The sequence below is a fragment of the Colobus angolensis genome, unplaced genomic scaffold (assembly GCF_000951035.1).
Source record: "Colobus angolensis palliatus isolate OR3802 unplaced genomic scaffold, Cang.pa_1.0 Scaffold101, whole genome shotgun sequence".
NCBI classification, from domain to species: Eukaryota; Metazoa; Chordata; class Mammalia; order Primates; family Cercopithecidae; genus Colobus; species Colobus angolensis.
In genome coordinates this window covers 8,423,813-8,440,166 of record NW_012111031.1, presented here as the reverse complement: position 1 = coordinate 8,440,166, position 16,354 = coordinate 8,423,813, and the positions used below count along the sequence as shown (strand labels likewise).

The 16,354-nt window shown below is 37.0% G+C and overlaps 1 pseudogene across 1 annotated transcript in view; it reads right to left on the bottom strand.

Annotated features, from left to right (window-relative positions):
- Positions 1-15,677: 15,677 nt before the first annotated feature.
- The window catches only part of LOC105510723, a 1,230-nt pseudogene continuing 553 nt past the window's right edge, over positions 15,678-16,354 (bottom strand). Inside the window, exon 2 of the transcript XR_001001603.1 lies at positions 15,678-16,353. The product of XR_001001603.1 is annotated as a glyceraldehyde-3-phosphate dehydrogenase pseudogene (transcript). The remainder of the gene's footprint in view (position 16,354) is intronic.

Below are 16,354 nucleotides of genomic sequence, written 5' to 3'. Positions count from 1 at the left end.
AATGTTGAACCTCACTTATTTGAGAAAAGCATATTAAAATATATTTGTATAATAGTTCTCTGACCTGTTATGTAGGAAAAATCCAAAAGCTTGACAATGTACAGTGATGGTAAGGCTTTGGAGAAGCAAACAGTCTTATACATTGTTGGTGTGAATATAAAAATGGTAGGTACACCACCAGTGGATGGAATTTGCTAATATCTAGCAAAATGATATGTGCATGTATGTTTTCAGCCAGCAATTCCACTTCTAGGAGTCTATTTCAAAGGTATACTGGCTAAAATAGAAAATGACATTTTCATGAGGGAGCATCCATTGCAGTATTATTTGTAACAACAAAAGATTACAAACAACCTCCAAATACTCATTAAAAGTTGAATAACTGATGACATCTATTAGAATGAAAAGTGATATAACTATGAAAAAGAAATTAGGAAGACCTCTATGTATCACTGTGGAGATATGGCCAGGATATATTTAGTAAAAAGAAGCAACAAAGCCAACAAAGTTTAAAGAGCCTATACTATGCTACTTTTTGTTTCATAAAGGGATAAATACAGTACTTTTTTATATTTAAAAAGAAACAATGAAATGATGAATCAAAAAAATAAAAATTGTATGCTACAGAGGGATAAGGAAAATAAGACAGCAGAAATGGAATCCAGACCTCTCTAATGTTACCTTATTTTATAATTTTAACTTGGAACCATGTAAATATCTCACATAATTAAAAAACAAGATGAAATAAAGATTTAAAATGTGATTTCTAAAAACATAAAAATGTGATTTCTAGAAATATAAAAAAGAGAAACAAAATACATATTTTGTCTATTCATCACTAGTAGAATATCATAAGGACAAAAAGAACCAAAAAAACCTGAAGTTCTTTTTATTGTCAACACAATTGTTATTATTATTTTGAAACAATAAATATTTGTATTAATGTGATTTAGGAAGTAAGATTTTCAGCACAGGAGAAAAAAGTGCATCTATAAAAGTGAAGGTGTTAAGGAAAACTCTATGTAATCTTTGACTTGAAAAACATAGTATAAACTGATGAGTTTTTAAAAATCAGTCCAAACTATTGTCAAAAATAACAGTAGAAACTGATGATTTACTTATAAGTCCAAAAATATTGATATTTTCTACCTCTACCCATGGAAAAATCTGAGGAATGGTGACAACCTAGTTTTGATGAACACCCTTAATACCCAGCTTGTGGTCTCTAAACACTATTTCCTAATTTAAAAAAACACAAGAGCTCCATGGTAAAGTAGCAGGTTTCAGGTCTAAGGCAGGGAATATAGATGGTAAGTATGAGACAACTTGACACTCCTTAAGCAAGTAAGTTACAAAAAGCTTGGGGTTTTGCTGAAAGGACATTCAAGATAACTTGAGAAACTCTCACTGGTCAAAGATAGGGCTATTTGAACATTAATAATAATACTGTCACTGATTAAAACATCAAATATATAAAAATCTATGAGTTCATTATAATGCTTCGAAAAGGGAATCTGGCTTATTACTTTGAATGTGGCTAGAACACTGGCTTATTATTCTAAACATTGAAAATTAAAAAGAAAGAATGGAGTATCAATCCTGCCTCTCTTCTATGAACCATGTTTCCAGTAAATCAAAGAGCTGATAAAGCTGAATTTGTCTTCATATAAGAATCACAGCAAATAAATCAGTTTCTCATCTCTAAAATGAGAATATTTGTGATCTACTTTATATTGTTGCTGTGGCTCACAGTAAAGGTCCAGTACACGTTAGCTTTTACAATTACACATTTTGAAGGGTATGCTTTCTTTTAAAAAATGCTATAGAGAAAGTACACATGCTTTCAAATGTCTTATTCCATATGCTATTCCATAAGGATAAGCCAGGAAGAAAAATGTGTTTTAGGATTTTTTTTCTTTATCCTTAACCTTTGGGAGTTTGGGAATTTGATTATTAAATTCCTTGAGGTAGTCTTCTTTGGGTTAAATCTGCTCGCTGGTCAATATCCTTCTCAGACTTGAGTATTGATCCCTTTCTGTAGGGTTTTTTTTTAAATTTTTATTTTCTGAGACAGAATTTTGTTCAAGTCACCCAGGCTGGAGTGCAGTGACGCGATCTTGGCTCACTGCAACCTCCACCTCCCAAGTTTAAGCGGTTCTCCTGCCTCAGCCTCCCGAGTAGTTGGGATTGCAGGCGTCCCCCACAATGCCTAGCTAATTTTTGTATTTTTAGTAGAGATGGAGTTTCAGCATATTGACCAGGCTGGTCTCAAACTCCTGACCTCAAGTGATCCCCCTGGTTCAGCGTTCCAAAGTGCTGGGATTATAGGCGTGAGCCACCACACCTGGCCCTTTCTCTAGGTTTGATAACTTCTCTGATCTTAGCCCTTTGAATAAACTTTCTACCCCATCCCTTTACCTCCTTTTTAAGGTCAATAACTCTTAGATTTGCCCTTTTGAGGCTATTTTCTAGATCTTTTAAGAGTGCTTCATTCTTTCTTATTCTGTTGTCTTTTGTCTCCTCTGACTGTGTATTTTCAAATAGCTCGTCTTCAAGCTCATGAATTCTTTCTTCTGCCTGATCAATTCTGATATTAAGAGGCTCTGATGCATTCTTCAGTGTGTCACTTGCATTTTTCAACTCGAGAATTTCTCCTTGATTCTTTTAAAAAATTTCAATCTCCTTGTTAAATTCATCTGATAGAATTCTGAATTCCCTCTCTGTGTTATCTTGAATTTCTCATAAGTTTCCTCAACACAGCCATTTTGAATTTTCTGTCTGAAAGGACACATATCTCTGTTTCTCCAGGATCAGTCCCTGGTGCCTTATTTAGTTTCTTTGGTGAGCTCATGTTTTCCTGGATGGTCTTGATACTGGTAGATGTTCGTCAGTGTCTGGTCATTGAAGTGTTAGGCATTTATTGTCGTCTTTGCAGTGTGGGCTGGTTTGTGCCCCTCCTTCTTGGGAAGGCTTTTCAGGTGTTGGAAGGAACTTGAGCCCCAAGCCCAATAATGCTGTGGTTCTTGTAGACTCATAGAGATACTGCCTTGGCAGCCTTGCATGAGATCTAGAAGAATTCTCTGGATTACCAAGCAGAGACTCTCGTTCTTTTCCCTCGCTTTCCCACAAATGGAGTCTCTCTCTGTCTGCTGAGCTCCCTGAAACTGGGGGTGGGGAACACAGGCTGCCACCACTGGGACTGCACTGATTCAGACTTGAAAACAGCACAGCACTGGGTTTCACCCAAGGCCCCCTATAATCACTACCTGGCTACCGCCTGTGATCACTCAAGGCCCTAGGGCTCTATGATTAGCAAGTGGCGAAGCCAGCCAAGTTTGTGTCCCTTCTTTAAGGGTGGCAAGTTCCCCCAGGTCCCAGTTGGGTCCAAAGATGCTGTCTGGGAGCCAGGGATTACAGTCAAAAACTTTAACAATTTACCTGATGTTCTATTCTACTGTGGTTAAGCTGGCATTCAAACCACAATACAAACCCTTTCCCACTCTTCTCTCTCCTTTTCACAGAGAGAGGAGCCCCTCCCTGTGGCCACCACCACCACCAGCCCATGGTGGGGTTCTGCCAGGGCACTGCTGATGTTCGCTTAAAGCCTAAAGGCTCTTCAGTCAACTTGTGATGAAGGCTTCCAGGCATGGGACTCACCCTTCAGGGTGGTGGGTTCCCCTTCTTGTACAAGGCAGGTCTAGTAATGGCCATCCAAGAGCCTAGGCCTGGAATTGGGGGCTCCAAGAGTCTGCTGGTACTCTACTCCCCGGTGGCCAAGCTGGCACCTAAGGTGCAAGACAAAGTCCCCTTTACTTCTCTCCCTGCTTTTCTCAAACAGAAGGAGTCTTTTGCTGTAGTCACCACAGCTGGGAATGTGCTAAATCACACCTAAAGCCAACACATCTCAGAGCCCAAGGCCCACAGTGTACTATCTGGGTATTGCTGTTTATTATCCGAGGCCTAAGGACTCCTTAGTTAGCAGGTGATGAATCCTGCCAGGACTGGGTCCTTCTCTTCAAGGCAGCAGATTTCATTCTGGCCCAGGGTGTGTCTAGAAATGTAATCCACTAGCTAGGGCCTGGAAAGAGGGGCCTCATGACTCTGCCTGATGCCCTGTCTCACTGTGGCTGGGCTGGTATCCAACATGCAAGACCAAGTCCTCTTTACTCTTTGCTCTCCTTTCCCCAAGCAGAAGGAAGGAGTCACTTTCGTCTCTGTGAGCTGCACTGCCTGGGGTTGAGGCAGGGGTGGTGCAAGCACTCCCTTGGCCTCGCTGTCTGGTATCCCTCTAGACCATTTACCCAACAAGTTCACAGGATCTAATCCCAGCCCAACACTAGGAGTTGCCTAGGAATTGCAATCCTTGTGCCCTAGATTACTTTTCAAGTTTACCTAGGACATCAGAGCACTTACGGCTCACAATGGCAAGGCCTTCAGAGAAACTCAAGTTTCCATCACTGGGATGGGTGATTCCCCTCTAGCTAGGTCTGCTCTGAAAGCCTCCTCCATGCGTGGGCGCTGGCTGACCCCAGCATACCTTTGCTCTCTACTCCCAGGACAGCACTGAGTTCAGTGTAAAGTCCCCCAGTTTTCCTTCCCCCAAGTGCACAGATTCTCTCTCTCTGAGCACCCAGTCACTGCTGGGTTATGGAGGAGTGATGGTTTTGGCGATTCAAGACTGTCTCTTCTAGCCTCTTTCAGAAATAGGAGTTGAAACTAGGTACTGTGATTGTTCACTTTGTTTTGGGTTCTTGTGATGATGGTACTCTTTTGTGTGTAGTTAGAATTTGGTGTTCCTGCTGGGGGAATGAGTGGTGTGGGCTTCTATTGGGTCGTCTTGCTTTGCCCTCCAAAAAATGTATTAAATGACAATAAATAATGATTTCATGTTTTAGCAAGGAGTTTAACCCTTTTTATGCCGATGGAATCTCTCAGATGGGAGGAGTGAGTTCAATATGAGTGAACAGTATGCTATGACTACCATGAAAAGCACATGTAAACTGAGGTTGCATTAGTAGAAACTTGAGTCCCAAATATGGGATGAAATAGATCTCTTATATAAGCAACTATTGAGACTATATCTTCAGTATCATTTTCTCTTCTTCAACTTTCATCAGACAATGTGAAGGAAGAGTATATCCAAAGGGATGTGACTAGTATGGTGAAAGGACTTGCACTTATGGTACATAAGTTGTGATAGAAACGGAATCTCTGCTTTTCACTACATACAGAAATTAACTGAAGATGGATTAAAAACTTAAATGTAAGACCTCAAACTATAAAGATCCTAGAACAAAACCTAAAAAATACTTTTCTGGACATCAGCTTAGGCAAAGAGTTTATGACTAAGTCCTCAAAAGCAATTGTGACAAAAACAAAAATTAACAATTTCGACTTAATTAAAGACCTTCTGCACAGCAAAAGAAACTATCAGCAGAGTAAGCAAACAATCTACAGAATGGGAGAAAATATTTGCAAACTATGCAGCTGACAAAGGTCTAATATTCAGAATCTATAAGGAACTTAAACAAATCAGCAAGAAAAACATCAAATAACCCCATTAAAAAGTGGGCAAAGGACACGAACAGACACTTCTTAAAAGAAGATATACAAGTGGCCAACAAACATATGAAAAAATGGTCAGCATTACTAATCATCAGAGAAATGCAAATCAAAACCACAATGAGATACCATCTCATACCAGTCAGAATGGCTATTGTTAAAAAGTCCAAAACAACAGATGCTGGTGAGGCTGCAGAGAAAAGAGAATGCTTATACATTGTTGGTGGACATGTAAATTAGTTCAGCCACTGTGGAAAGCATTTTGAAGATTTCCCAAAAAACTAAAAATAGAACTACCATTTAACCCAGCAGTACCATTACTGGGTATATATTCAAAGGAAAATAAATTGTTCTACCAAAAAGACACTTGCACGGGTATGTATTTTAATTGAAGCACTATTCGCAATAGCAAAGATGTGCAATCAACCGAGGTGCCTATAAATGGTGGACTGGATAAATAAAATGTGGTACATATACACCATGGAATACTATGCATCCATAAGAAAGAATGAAATCATGTCCTTTGCAGCAATATGGATGCATCTGGAGGCCACCATTCTAAGTGAATTAATGCAGAAAAAGAAAATTTGCATGTTCTCACTTATAACTGGGAGCTAAACACTGGGTACACACAGACATAAAGATAGTACTGGGGACTCTAAAAGGTGGGGGTAGGGCAAGGGCTGAAAAACTTCCTATTGGGTACTATCTTCACTATCTGGGTCACGGGATCAGTAGAAGTGGAACCTCAGCATCATGCAGTATACCCTGTAACAAACATGGACATGTACCCCCTGAATCTAAAATAAAAATAAACATTCTTAGAAAAGAAGAACTGGAAGTATTTAGCACAGACAAAACAGTACTCGATCTGGACATGGGTTAAATATTCCCAGCAATTTGAAACACAACTTATAGTCACTCTTTATAAAACACAAATAGAATATATTGTCTATAATGCTTTGTGATCTACTTTTGTCTCAACCCGTACAGTGAATTTATACTCTTGGAAACATGCATATTATTAAGTTATTTTCCCCCCATTATTTAGTAAAGTATATTTAGCCTTTCATTTTTTCTTCACTCTGCTCTAGTGCTCACCATATTAAATAGTGCTATATTGTTAATTCAGATTCAAAGAATGCATACAATTTCAGGGACACTATATTTTTGAACTTATTTACCTAAATTGTGATGTATTCACAATTACAATAGTTAATACCACAAAACACACACTATCTCTTTGGTATATGGGAAGTAAATCGTGTTACTGTGGTGGTTTATTTATTAGCTACCCAGTGCTTTTCCATTTTGTTGTGTACGTTATTTCTCAAATATCCCTGGCTAAAGCAGCCATAATTGTGCTAAACTGTATTTGATAATTAAAGCATTTGGGAAACATCCTAATGAAAGCTCAGAACTCCCTTTGTACTAGAAAATTAGCACTCTCTAAGGTCTAATAAGCACGGTTAAGAATACCTGTGATGCCAAAACTCTGAAAAGTACTCAAAACCCCTGTGCCATCAACGAATAGGATATTGTAACTTTAGAGAAAAAAAGTAAACACTACTTGAAAGTGATCAAAATAGAGGTTATTTTCAGCAGTGCAAAAAAAATAATTTAATAGACACAGAAAGCTGGTTTTCTGAAAATGACTTTGCTGTAGATGTAATTAGGAACAATACAAAGCATATCATTGGAAAAAACTGTATTCGAATTATAGTTAAATTTCATAATCATGCATAACCATACAGAAACAATAGAACAAAGTAAAATTGCCCAAAATCATCTTAAATATTTATTACATTTATGACTAATTTATAGTACTGTATTCAGAGAAATGTTATGATTTCCATTTTTAATAAGAATTTTCGTTTCTATTCCCAGACAGTCCCACTTGGTTAGCTGTATTTTCATGAAGCTTATTACAGCTTTTTCTTTTAAAGATGGAACATTTTACATAATTATTCAATATATCAAACTCTTTTAAACTATGGTTCAAAGTATTTATAATGAAAGGACACAAAAGCATATTTCTTGTGGCTTGTTAAGCACATTTACTTTCATTAGAGCTACCTAAAAGTATCATTACATTTTCCAGAAAAACATCTTTAAAAAGTGCTTGGGTATTTATAAACGTTCATACATTTTGGTGTAAAATTATAAAAGTAGATTTTGGAAATAGTCCAGGAAAAATGAATTTTCATTTTCTTTTATAAATCATAAATGAATTATCTTTTATTTGGTATCATCTTATATCAATCAAATGCCAGACTGTCCATAATGGAACCCAAGACTCAAAAGCTTAAAATGATTTTAACCTATTCTAAACAAGAAGGCTTACATAAGTTCTCTAAGTTGTAAGCCTCTGTCTCTATAAATTTGATTCAGAAATCATGATACAGTTTTTTTGATACAGTTGACCCTTGAATAACACAGGTTTGGACTGCGTGGGTTGTATGAGTCCGCTTACATGGGATTCTTTTTCATCCAAATGCAGATGAAAAATACAATATTCTAGGGATGCAAGACCATGTATATGGAGGGCTGACTTTCGCTATGCAGAAGTTCTGCAGGGCCGACTGTGGGCTTGAGCATGCTCGGATTTTGTTACGCATAGGGGTCCTGGAACCCATCCCTTGTTTATACTGAGGGATGGCTGTGCTTCTAAACTGTGGCATTGCAGAGAAATTGAGACATGTTAAATGAAGTTCAGCTTTATTGTAGCTGTAACCATTGAAATTTGTCCTGAAGGTGGAGTTGGAGTTGACTCCTGGATGTTGGGAGAGAGAACTCCCAGGCAGAGGGAATAATATGGTAAAGCACATGCTTAGAGAATAGTTAGAATTTTGTTTTGGCTGAAGTACAGAGTTTATCTGTTAGATAGAATGGGAAAAATGAGGTTGGATAAGCAGGTTGGGGACAGATTTTAAAGTGTTTACTGTTTACTCATGGCAAGGATTTTGTGCCCATGGAAAGGTTTTTTTTTCTTCTTCTTACTTTTTAAAAGAGGCATTACATGCTCAATTTTTACTCAAAGAAGGCAGCTCAAGCAATGGTACTGACAGTGAAGATTAGAGATAGGAAAGACTGAAGATAGGATATTGGGAGATTTTGATGAGACTGATTATCTTATTCATTAATTTATTCAACATACATCAGAGTACCCATTATGTGTCAGGTGTCTGCTAGCTGGTGGAGATTACAATGGAGAATAAAATAGGAATGTTTCGAGTCTAATGAATGAGAATATCCATGAGAACTTGTACTTGCTTTGCAGCCACGTCAAATGCCAAGTCTTCCTTTAAGCAACATCCTTCCCCAATTGGGATTAATTTCTCCTTATTTTGTGTTTCCAAAATAAAATAAGCGCTTGGTTTATGCTTCTGTTACAGGATGTTTTACATCATATTTGAGCCTATTTTATACAGAGATACACATACATACAGACACACACACACACACACACGTCTTTCTTGCCAACTAAATTGATCTCCTGGGTAAGAAGAATTACATCATATTTATTCTTGCAGTTACCTAACACAGAGAAGGTATAACATGAAAATTGGTTAGAACTCTTTGCCATCAGTTTCCTGTTTTGAGCTCTCACACTGGTCAGTGTGAGATAAATTTAATTTAAAGAACTAAGTAAATAAATTTAGTTCTTTAAAAATTGATATTCAAGTTTTGTTCCTATTACTATGCCCTACTTCCATAAGTGTATGACATTTTGCAGCAGTTTTAAATTATTTGTATGTAAGCTACAAATGTTGAGGACTAGCACCATTAATTTACAAGTTTACAAGTGTTTTGAGGTCCAGGGCAAAAAAGGTTATGTTGACTTTAGCCTAAGCTAAAATCATTTTTACAACACTAACAATTAATTTTGATAAATTGTTACTAATCTTATATTTTAAGTTCTGATATAGTAAAAATATTACAAATATGTTATGGTTGACAATAAATACTGTTAAAGTTACTCTAAGTTTTCTGTAACTATGATGACAAATGCTGTGGCTGATATTTTGCAGTGTTACGTCCTATAGATCCATACTCCTTTCTAATTTTCAGAGTTAATTGCTCTTCATCTGCGTCACACTATTATGCTAGTGTTTTTTGAGCTGTAGATGTGACAATAAATGGCTAAAAGGAAGAATTGCTAATTTTAATTTTATTTTTATTTTTATTTTTTTGGGACAGAGTCTTGCTCTATCACCCAGCCTGGAGTATAGTGGTACAATCTCGGCTCACTGCAACCTCCACCTCCCGGCCTCATGTGATTCTCCTGCCTCAGCCTCCTGAGTATCTGAGACTACAGGCGTGTGCCACCACACCTGGCTAATTTTTGTATTTTTAGTAGAGATGGGGTTTCGACATGTTGGCCAGACTGGTCTCGAACTTCTGACCTCAAGTGATCTGCTTGCCTTGACTTCCCAAAGTGCTGGGATTACAAGTGTGAGCCAACATACCCAACCAGCTCATTTTAAAAGATGAGAAAGAATGGTTTGAGAGAACCAAGGTGATTATAGAAGGACATAGGATCTGTACAGACATAATTTGCTCCTGTCCATGTCCCTGTCTTTGTCATCTAGTCGGAATGAGAACCACCAAAATATTTTCCCCAAATATCACTCTTTTGGTCTGGTTGCATGAGCCTTCTAATAAATCTGTCTAAAAAATTGTGTGACCTAAATATAGCTGAAAAATATCCTAAACTTTTAAATTGGGGCTTCAGAATCTAGATTTATTTATTAATTTTTTTAAGATGGAGTCTCAGTCTGTTGCCCAGACTGGAGTACAGTGGCACGATCTCAGCTCACTGCAGCCTCCACCTCTCGGCTGCAAGTGATTCTTCTGCCTCAGCCTCCTGAGTAGCTGGGATTGCAGGCACGAGCCACCACACCCAGCTAATTTTTGCATTTTTAGTAGGGACAGGGTTTCACCATGTTGGCTAGGCTGGTCTTGAACTCCTGACCTCAGGTGATCCACCTGCCTCAGACTCCCAAAGTGCTGGGATTACAGGCATGAGCCACTGCGCCTGGCCTGGTTTGCTTTTCTATTTAAAGCAAATAAATCATGTCAAAATTACATTGAATGGGACAGTAATTAGATGTCTTTCCTTTGGCTGCTGAATGGAACTGATCTGGGGCAAGGGAGGAGGGAGGAATAGGGATGTGAACAATAGTCATCTCTTGAAAATAGAGATTTCCATGTGTGATTAACCTTGTAAGGTGACTTAGTTTGGGATTCCCAGAAGCAGATTCTGAGATGAAGATTCTTGAGCGAGTGATTTATTATTGAAGGCTTCTCCAGAGAAATTGGTGAAGGAAGCAAGACTCGTAAGGAGAAAAGAAGCCAAGAAAAGCTGCAATATCAAGGAAAGTCCTTTTAAGGGTAGGAGACACCCCGAAGAAAGTCTTAGGTGAGAGTTTTTGGAGGCAAAAGCATGACTCAACTGGGAGAGCGCTGCCCAAAAAGGAATTTTTAAAAATCTGAGAGGATTTGGGCAAAGCAGTGACTGTGTCTATTACACAATGTTTCAGAAAGTTTTTCTTTGTGAGGCATGTCAAAGTAAAGAAATGATAGATTCTTGCATAAGCCAGTTCTAAATGAAGAGAGTATTTTCAATGACTGAGATCTAAATTGAGGCCACTGGACTAAGCTTTGGAGTTACCACAAAAAATGAGAATTGGAGCTTGAAGATGGTGCAACTTATGGTTGTGTAGGGACTGAAAAAGCTGAGGTGTGAATGAGGAAGCTGCTTTTTTTATTAAAAGACATGAATGAAACATGAGAGAATTACACTAATTATTAGAAAACTGTGCATGAGTAAATTACATTGACAGATTAATTGAGATTGAAAGGCTTAGAAGATAAATAATCTAAATTAGTGGAAGGTTAGAATAAGGACGGATCTTTTTCTGAATTGAATGTTTTATATGTTTTATTCGTATGAATCACAAATTAAAATTAAAATACTATCAACATTATTTAACTGCCCAGCAAAGTCAATATTACATCTAAGTGAAGAAAGTTTTCTCAGAGAGGTTTCATTTTAAACAATGACACTTGAGAGTGGCTAGACAGTCTCTGTGGAAAAGGTGGAAGAGAAAATCATGTGATATATTTGCCAAGTAGGTGTGTAGGTCATGCACAGGGATCCAGACATCTGGCTTAGATTCCTGTGCATGAGTTAGTTGACACTAGGTCACTGAAGACAAAATAACTAATGCAAATTGTAGGCTTGCTATATTTTTTTTCAGTGTCATATACACAAAGAAGCACCATGGATTCTGGGAGAAACAGTCTCAAAAGCATCTCAAGGAAGCCTCTCCAATACAAGCATCGGAATTACATACATCTATTTCATGTAAAATAATGTTAGGGAGATAGTAATAGCAGATGAAGTAGATGATGTGTCTTGACTTACTTATTTTGGACAAAAAATATTTAAAAATTCATCTTAGACTGGCAGTATATGTCAATGCGTCTAAATTACTTTGTGTTATGTGAGTGAGTAATGCTGGCAAATATCTGTAATTTAAGTGTTTTATTCCATTTTTGACATGATTTTTATGCCAGAGAGCTTTGTGGGTAAGAAGCCTTTTAAAACTATTTACCACATGAACTCTAATTTTCTTTTGGAATACATCATCTCATTAATTAAGACGTTGAAGTCTCATTACTTCATGTCTGTCTTCACTGGATTATGTAAACAGCAACCCTGTCATTACCAGATCATATGCTATTTTTATTTTTCTAAAGATCTAGAGCTCACAGTCATTATTTAAATAGAGCATTACAGAAAAGAAAAAGCAATTTGGAGCGACCTATTCTTAGCTATGTATTGAATAGATCTATTTTTCTATTAGTGTCTGTTTCAATTTATTTTTCTTGGTTTTGGTCATAGTTCAGTAATATTAAAGAGAAAGTATTATATGGTAGCTAATGTGATATAGAAGACCCATTCCTTACATTGCCATTTTTATCAGCAAAAAAAAAAAGCTTCCCTTAAAAATACATTATAAATTCGAATAACAGATAACATGGGCTGTTTTTGACAGGCATATAACTTTTAGCTGCTGATCATTACCTTTAGTAATCATTTATTAATGAAAAATAAAATTTTTATAATATTAAAAATATAAGAAGCTAAACTATGAGCAACTAACAAGTCAAAACCCCATGTTCTTCTGAATTCCTGACTCCCCCCAAATAGTTCCAAATCACTATAGTATTCGCATAGCCCTTTAATAAATTTTATGGATAAACAGTGAATTCCATGTTCAATGTAAAATAACATAGAAATTTAGAGTTTTAATTGCAATGTCCTTTGTAAACTTTAAAAGGTTCCAAAGCAGTTTTCATAAATGGGATTCCATTTTCCACAGCCAAAATACTATACTGACCCTGACCCTCATGTTACCTATGCATTTGTGTGCCATTTATTTTTAATTACAAAATTTCTCCCCTTCATTAAATTTATTGTATGCCTTTCAGTATATCAAAATGATAGATTAAATGTAGAAATAAATTATTACTTATTTATAATAAAATTGAATCTTGCCCTTGGAATCATTTTCTTGTAGTTCCTTGTAGATAAAATAGGGCTTTGATTTCAACCTTGCCCCTGACGTGCTGTGTGATGAAATCTTAGGCAAGTTACTCAATCTAAGCATCAGTTTCCCCATCTGCAAATCAGGGAAAATAATATATGCTTTCATTATTTTGAGAGTTAAATGAAATGATGTATACAAATTGTCAAATAGGACGCAGCATACTCAGTACCTTATCATTGTTTAGTGTTGTTATTTCGTATCTACAGCGTTTTTGGAAAACAGCATGATTAATCAATTGACTGGAAGAGACACAGTCTAACAGACAATATATAGACCATTTATATTGGCCATGAAAGTGTCCATAATGGCTGACTTAACTGGCTTTAATGTGTAAAATATGGTGACTCCCATGGTTTTTAAGATATGGCTTTAAGTAGATATCAATTTCTTTACATTGGTCAACTGTAATTTGCCCACAGATTGCACATGTAGTAATATTTTGAGATGTTAACTGTGGGTTTTTTCCCCTCCCTCTGTTTCCTTGCATTTGTTACATTTTACTGATCATTTAGGTAATGGTGCCTAGCAGGCCTGGGTCAGGACAGATACTGCTGAGAATTCAGAAGTAATATATTTGCTTTGAGTTTCATATGAGGCTTTTTAAAAAGTATTCTTGAATTTAAAGTATTTAAAAACAGTATTCTTGAAATCATAGCGTTCCTTTGCAGAAGACTCGGTATTTTGAGAGTTGACATCTTGCTGAGCCATTAAAAGCACTGAGAACCTTGAAAGAATCCATTTATACTGAAATCAAGGAGTGGGGAACAATGCATAGGTAGAATAACAGCTCCCAAAGAGATAAAAATTGACCAGCATACAGACAGAAAATGAAATAGGGCTAGAAGAGGTCTTGTGATTGGACAATGAAGCTGACCGTATTGACTAAACAATTGCAGGTACAGCGCAGACTCACGATGATCCTCAACACCAGGAAGAATGGATTAGATCTCTGCAGAGGCCAGTGAGATCAGAAAATGACATTTGGTGCAGAGCAGTGTCCCTGATGACACAAGTACGCTGGAACTTAGAACACTTCCATGGAGAAAAAAAAATGAGGAAGAGGAGAATTTTGAACCGAATATTTATCCCAAAGAGACTGAGTTTTAAACCAGAAGCATGTGTGTGAAATGCCACTAAGCAAAAGGGCTCATATTTTAAGCTAGGTTCAATTATACAGAAGTAAAATTAAAAATAACTTCAATTTTCTAATTTTAGAGTTTGTGATTATGTTGAAATATCATATCCACTAAATCATCAGACTTTGGATACCTCAAATTTTAGTTCTTCATTAATCTGAAAGTCTCTATTATCTGAAATAGTTTCCAAGATAAGAAAAAACAGGGAAAAAAGGTTTCTTTTTCAAATAATTTTTGACTGCCATAAAATGTAAAATAGGTATATGTATTATCAAGGATATTTTAGAAAACTACATTAAAACTTACAAGCAGAGCACATTATCTTAAGCAGATTACACCTATCTTCTTCATATCTGAATTTAAAAGCAAACTTTCAAATCTATAACTCAAAGTGTTATCATTTACAAATATTTTGAATCCCAATATAAACTTGAAAACAGTTTAGAAAACTAGAATTTTTTACAAGCGATAACTAAACTTACCAAGTATAATAACTTTTTAATATGCAAGTTACATTAAAATCTATTTATATAATCAGCATTTGGTTCTGACTTGTCTTCAGCTGAGTATACTGTGTACTCCCCACAATCTGTAGGTTTCACCATTTTCACTGTAGCTGTTTCTGAGTCATGGACCAAAGCTGATTGTGTTACAGGATAAGCTGTTTGAAGTGTTAGCCATAGTAAGCCATGCTAAGCCATAATAAAACTATTACTGTTAGACATAATAAGATTATTAATATCAGATTTTATATCAGCTCCCCTTACTGAATTTCAGGCACATAGAAAGGTAAGGAGAAAATGGATTTAAATTTTTTTGATGTTGTCTGTTTGAAATTATTTAATCCTACAAATGAATATTTTTAAACCATATTTCCTATTTGTTTTTGTTTCTAAGTATTTGACTCAATGGAACCATGAAAAGGGGGAACACTTTTATCTTGAAAGGGACAAGTTACCATTTGATTTTTGACATTTTGCCTTTCAGTGAGAAAAAATGTTAGTCTATACTGAGTAATACTCTTAAGAGTTACAAGATGTTATAACTTTAATTTAGTCACAGAATATGAATAATTTATAGAAAGAAAAGTGAACAAAATATTTTATTCATTGTATCACTCTAAAATATGTTATTTTATAACAAAGAAAAATGATTGTTACCTTCTGGACAAAAGAGAAAATGGAGTAAAATATTTGAAGCATTGAACATACAAAAACATTATTATAAATATCAATATTTATGGGCTACTGTGAAGGCAGTTGTAAAAAAACAACTTCCAATAAAAAGTTTGAAACAAACATTTGAAACTATCTTAACAATTTAAATCATTGAAAATTCAAGTGTCTTTTTCCCTTCTAAATTTTTTTTTTTTTTGGCTGAGCACAGGGGATTTTATTGATGGTACACGACAAGGTGGGGCTCCCTAGGCCCCTCCCCTCTTCAAGGGGTCTACATGGAAACTGTGAGGGGAGATTCAGTGTGGCGGGGGACTGAGTGTGGCAGGGACTCCCCAGCAGTGAGGGCCTCTCTCTTCCTCTTGTGCTCTCGCTGGGGCTGGTGGTCCAGGGGTCTTACTCCTTGGAGGCCATGTGGGCCATGAGGTCCACCACCCTGTTGCTGTAGCCAAATTCGTTGTCATACCAGGAAATGAGCTTGATAAAGTGGTCGTTGAGGGCAGTGCCAGCCCCAGCGTCAAAGGTGGAAGAGTGGGTGTCACTGTTGAAGTCGGAGGAGACCACCTGGTGTTCAGTGTAGCCCAGGATGCCCTTGAGGGGGCCCTCCGACGCCTGCTTCACCACCTTCTTGATGTCATCATATTTGGCAGGTTTTTCCAGACGGCAGGTCAGGTCCATCACTGACACGTTGGCAGTGGGGACACGGAAGGCCATGCCAGTGAGTTTCCCGTTCAGCTCAGGGATGACCTTGCCCACAGCCTTGGCAGCGCCAGTAGAGGCAGGGATGATGTTCTGGAGAGCACCGCGGCCATCACGCCACAGTTTCCCAGAGGGGCCATCCACAGTCTTCTGGGTGGCAGTG